This window comes from Choloepus didactylus, chromosome 2, assembly GCF_015220235.1.
Source record: "Choloepus didactylus isolate mChoDid1 chromosome 2, mChoDid1.pri, whole genome shotgun sequence".
Classification (NCBI taxonomy): Eukaryota; Metazoa; Chordata; class Mammalia; order Pilosa; family Megalonychidae; genus Choloepus; species Choloepus didactylus.
This window is the reverse complement of record NC_051308.1, coordinates 172288015-172294335: the sequence shown is the minus strand read 5'-3', so window position 1 is coordinate 172294335 and position 6321 is coordinate 172288015. Positions and strand designations below refer to the sequence as shown.

The 6321-nt window shown below is 31.5% G+C and overlaps 1 non-coding gene across 1 annotated transcript; it reads left to right on the top strand.

Annotated features, from left to right (window-relative positions):
- The first annotated feature begins 797 nt into the window (after positions 1–797).
- Positions 798–938, top strand: LOC119528405. Its single transcript, XR_005215703.1, has one exon. It is a non-coding gene; the product is annotated as a U4 spliceosomal RNA (small nuclear RNA).
- Positions 939–6321: the final 5383 nt, after the last annotated feature.

Sequence of the window (6321 nt, the reverse complement as noted above, 5' to 3'; positions counted from 1 at the left end):
TTAGGTGTTCTTTTTTTTACTTCTATTTTTATTTTTATTCTTACTCTTTTTTTGGAGTAATGAAAATGTTCAAAAAATTGATTATGGTGATGAATGCACAACTGTGTGATGATACTGTGAAAAACTGAGTGTTCATTTTGGATGATTGGTATATGAATATATCTCAGTAAACTTACATTTTAAAGAAAAGGAACCAAACAGAAATACTGGAGTTGAAGATTGCAAAAGCTGAAATGAAAAATTCCTGGAAACTTTTAGCAGCAGATTGGAGCTGGCATAAGAAAGAATCTGTGAACTCAAAGACAAAACAATTGAAGTGATTCAGATTAAGGGAAGAAATAAAAAAACAATAAAAATGTCAACACAGCTAAAGATAATTTTTGGATACCCTCAAGCGTAATGATATATGTATTATGCTAGTCCCAGAAGGAAAAGAAAAACTGAAGAAGGAAGACTCAAAGAAATAGTAGCCTAAAACTTCCCAAATTTCACAAAAAAAACCTGAATATGAACATTCAAGAATACTAAAAATTCTTAACAGGATAAACTGAAATACAACCATGCTCAGGCACATAGAAGTCAAACTATCTAATATCAAGGACAAGGAGAAAGTTCTGAAAGCTGCAAGAGAAAAGCAACTTGTTATGTACAAGGGAGCCCCAATAAGAAGTGCCAAATTCTCATCACACACATATGGATGAAAGAAGGAAGTGTGATGAAGTATTTCAAGTGCTGAAAGAAAACATTTGTCAACCAATGATTTTATATCCAACAAAACTATCTTTCAAAAATGAAGAAGCTTTGTGCAGTGACAATATCATAGCCAATGAGGTTTATCTGAGGTATAATTATTGCTAATTGAAAACTTTTCCCAATATCCCACTATGATGACTTGAAATGTAGTCAGCATTGGCAATTTTTGACAGTCTCTACAGGGACTGATTAAAAAAAATTAAGGAAAGATGAAAACAGTCCCAGATAAACAAAAGCTGAGGATGTCCATCACCACTAGGCTTGCTTAACAATAAATGGTAACAGTATCTCTTCAGACTGAAAGTAAATGACCCCAGACAATAGATAGAAGTAGCATGAAGAAATACAAGACCTCTAGTAAAATTAATCATATGGTTAACTATAGATACCAGTACTATTGTTTTGTATTTTTGGTATGTAACTCCTTTTATACACCAAAAGTTCTAAAATGTAAATATGTAAAAAGTAATGATAAATCTATGGTTTAGGACATACAATGTATAAAGATTTAATTTGTAACAAGCACAACAAAATGGTGAGAAAACAGAGGGGTATAGAAAAAGTGTAGGTATATGATATTAAAGTTAAATTGGTACCAAAACAAATATGATTGTTATTGATTTAAGATGCTATATTTCAGATGCATGGAAACCACAAGGAAAGCATATGAAAAATACATGCAGAAAGAAATGAGAATGGAATCAAAATGTTACAATACAAAAAAAAATTTAATGTGAAAATATGAATGAAAGGAAGAATTGAGGGACAGAAAAGGTATAAGTGTTATAAAGACCAAATAGCAAAATGGTAGAAGAAAATCCTGCATTATTGGTAATTACATTAAATGTAAATGGTTTAAACTCTCCAGTTAAAATTCATAGACTGGCAGAGTAGGTTAAAAATGAATCACCCAGAGCAGAATGTTCAATTAGGATGAACTTAAATGTTTGGAAATGAACAGGGGTGTTGGTAGCAAGATGTGAGAATAACTAACAGCGCCGAATGGTGTGTGAATGAGGTGGAAAGGGGAAGCTCAGAGTCATATATGTCACCAGAAGGAAAGTTGGAGGTCAAAAGATGGGAATGTATAAAACTGAATCCTATGGTGGGCAATATCCATGATCAACTGTACAAATACTAGAAATTGCTTCCATGAACCAGAACAAATGCATGACAATACAATTACAAGTTAATAATAGAGGGGCATATAGGGAAGAACTATATACCTATTACAAATGATATACTACAGTTAGTAGTATTTCAACATTTTTTCATAAACAGTAACAATTGTACTATATCAATAATACAAGTCAACAATTGAGGGGGGTAGGTTAGATATAGGGGAGGATTAGAGTTTCCTTTTCTTTTTTTCTTTTTTCATCTTTCACTTTATTTCTTTTCTGGAGTAATGAAAAGTTTCTAAAAATTAAACAAAAATTAAGTGTGATGGATGCACAGCTGTATGAGGGTACCCAGGGGCAAGTGATTGTACACTTTGGATCTTTGGATAAGTGTATGTTATCTGAACAATCTCAATAAAAATGAAAAAAAAAATAAAAATAAAAAAAAATAAACACAGGGCAAAAAAAAAAAAAAAATGAATCACCCAACTATATGGTGTTTACAAGAGACTCACTTCAAATTTAAAGACATGGGTAGCTTGAAAGGGAAAGGATTCAAAAAAAAATAAACCATGTAAATAGTATCAAAAGAGAGCTGAGGTAACTACAGATAGCAGATGAATTTGGGTTTAAGTTGAAAACTGTTATGAGGAACAAAGAAGGTCACTATAAAAGATAAAGGGGTCAAATAATCAAGAAAATATAGTAATTATAAATACATAGACACCTAATGGCATATTCCCACAACATATGAAGCAAATATTCACAGATTTGAAGGGAGAAACAGATATTACTACATTAATAATAGAAGACTTCAATATATTATGTTCAACAATGGACATCTAGACAGAAGATCAATAAGGAAATAAAAGACTTGAACAATATTCTAACCTGACTACACCTAACAGATATATACATATTTATATACATAGGACTTCACCCAATAGCAGCAGAATACACATCCTTCTTTAGTGCACATGGATCATTCCCTAGGATATACCATATATTAGGTAACAAAAGAAGTCTCAATAAATTAAAAAAATGAAATGATAGATTTTTTTCTGGTCTGATCACAATGGAATGAGACTAGAAATCAATAAAAAAAAAAGAACTGGAAATCTTCTCTAATTATAAACAAAGAATGGGTCAAAGGAAAATTCACAAGAGAAATTAGCAAATGTCTTGAGTTGAATGAAAATGAAATCACAATATACCAAAACTTATGGGATGCAGCAAAAGTAGTGATGAGAGGGTAATTCAGAGCTATAAATGCTTACATTTAAAAAGAAAAATGATCTCAAATCAGAGATATAACTCACAACTGGAGTAGCTAGGAAAAGAAGAACAAATTAAATTCAAAGCAAGCAGAAGGAGGGAAATAACAAAGATTAGAGCAAAAATAAATGAAACAGGGAATAAAAAGACAGAGAATAAACAAAATCAAATTTTGTTCCTTGAAAAAAATCAATCAAATAAACAACATTTAGCTAGAATGATCAAGGGGAAAGAGAGAGACTGAAAATAAGGAAAATAAAAATTAAAAGGGGGGGCATTACTACCACCACACAGAAATAACAAGGATTATAAAAAGATACTATAAAATCTTTATGGCAAAAAAAAAAATTAGATAACATAGATGAAATGGAAAAATTCTTAGAAATACTCAAACTATCTGCACTGTCTCAAGAAGATACGGCAGATTTGAAAGGACCAATAGCTGGTAAGGAGATAAAATTCAGTACCCAAAATCTTCAAAGAAAAACCCAGGTTCAGGTGATTTCATAGATGAATTTTACCAAACATTTCAAGGAGAATTAACAAAAATACTGCTCAAACTCTTCCAAAAATTTGAAGAAAAAATAACACTATCTAACTCATTCTATGAGGCCAACATCACCCTAATATCAAAGCCAGATAAAGATAACAAAAAATAAAATTACAGAACACTATCTTATGAATATAAATGCAAAAATTTTTCATCAAAATACTAGCAGACTGAAGCCAACAGCACATTAAACAAATTATACATCATAATCAAGTGAGATTTATCCCAGGTATGCCAAGGTGTTTCTACATAAGAAAATCAATTAATGCAACATACTATTATTGTGTTTAACTGATTTGAAGGAAAATTGATTTGAAGGAAAAATGAAGGAAAAACACATTAATTGATACAGAGAAGGCATTTGACAAAGTACAGTAACTCTACTTGATAAAAATACTAGGAAACTAGGAATAGAAGGAAACTTTCTCTCCAGGACAAAGGACATATTTGAAAAACCCACAGCTAGCCTTATTGTCTATGGTGAAAGACTGAAAACTTCCACTCTAAAATCACAAACAAGACAAGGATGGCCAATATCACCATTGTTATTGAACATTGCACTGGAAGTTCTAGTCAGAGCAATTATGCAAGGAAAAGAAGTAAAAGCATCCAACTTGGAAAGAAAGAAATAAGGTTTTCCTTATTTGCAGATGACATACTCCTATGTATGGAAAATCCTGAAAATTCACAATAAAGCTATAAGAGCTAATACATGAATTCAGCTAATTATCAGGGTTCATGGCTAACATTCAAAAATCAGCAGTGTTTCTATAAGCCAGCAATGAACAGTCTGAAGTGGAAATCAAGAAAAATATCCCATTTACAATAGCAACTAAAGGATCAAACACCCAGAAAGAAATTTAACTAAAGATTTAGTGGACTTGTACATGTGAAAATACAAAACATTTCTAAAAGAAGTCAAAGAACACCTAAATAAATTGAAGGACATTCCATGTTCATAGATTACAAGAGTAAATTTTATTATGATTTGAATTCTACCCAAAGTGATTTACAGATTTAATGTGATCCTATCAAAATTATAGCAGCCTTCTTTGCAGAAATCAAAAATCTATTCATCAAATTCATATGGAAGGTTGAGTGGCTCAGAATAGCCAAAGCCATCTTGAAAAAGAAAGAATGAAGTTGGAGGACTCACACTTCCTGATCTTAGAATTTATGACAGAGCTATAGTAAAACAGCATGGTACTGGCCCAAGGACAGACAGATATAGACCAATGGAATCAAATTGAGAATTCAGAAATAAACTCTCACATCTATGGTCAATTGATTTTTGACAAGGGTGTCAAATCCACTCAGTAGGATATTCTTTTCAACAAATGGAGCTGGTAGAACTGGGTATCCATACACAAAAATTGAAGGTGGACCCCCATTTCATACCATATGCACAAATGAACTAAAAATTGATCAGTCTTCATCAAACTTAAAAACTTTTATGCATCAAAGTATGTCATCATGAAAATAAAAAGACATACTACAGAATGGGAGAAAATATTTGGAAACCATGTATCTTGTAAAGATTTACTTTCCAGATTGTTTAAAGAAATCCTACAACTCTACAACAGAAATACAAACACCTCAATTAAAAACTGGACAAAATTCTTGAATCACCATCTCTCCAAACAAGATGTATAATGGCCAAAAAGCACATGGAAAGATCTACATCATTTTCCACTAGGGAAATGCTAATCAAAGCCTCACTGAGTTTCTATTTCACTCCCACTATAAGGGATACTGTTATATATGTGACAAAGTGGATAAATATTGAAGACATATTCTTGAATGAAATAAGCCAGACACAAAAGGACAGATATTGTATGATCTTACTGATATGAAATAATTAAAATAAGCAAATTCATAAAGTCAGAAACTAGAAAACAAGTTACCATCCCTGGGGTGGCTGTAGGGAATTGAGATTTAATGCTTACTTTGTACAGAATTTCCATTTAGGGTGACAGAAAAATTTTAGTTTTACAAGGGGGATGGTAGCACATTTTGAACACAATTAACAGCACTGAACATTATATTATATTGTGTTTAAAAGGGGAAATTTCAGGTTGTATAAATGCTACTAGAATAAATATTTTTAAAACCATAGAACTGGGAACCCTAATGTAAACTATGGACTATATATAATTAATAGTACAAATATAGTATTATTCTTTTATCAGTTGTAACAAATGTACCACACTGATGCAAGGTGTTAACAATAGGAGGTAAATGGGAACTCAGTATTTTCTGCATTTTTTTTCTGTAAACCTACAATTTCTGTAACAACCAAAAAATTATACTTGGAAAGGCAATCAGAGAAAAGGTACAGTATGTACGTAGAAACAAAGCATAAAGATGACAGCATCATTCTCACTGGAAATAATGCAAGTTAGAAGACAGTGGAATGATCTTTAAAGTACTCAAGGAAAAATGCCACTATCTTCTGAGAATACCATAATTGGCAAAAATATATTTCAAAATTAAGGGTAAATACACATTTTTTCAGACATACCATAGCTGGAATTCATTACCAGAAATCCTGCAATACAAGAAATGTTAAAGGAAGCCTTGAAACCGAAGCAAAATAATCCAAAATGTAATCTATTACAGATA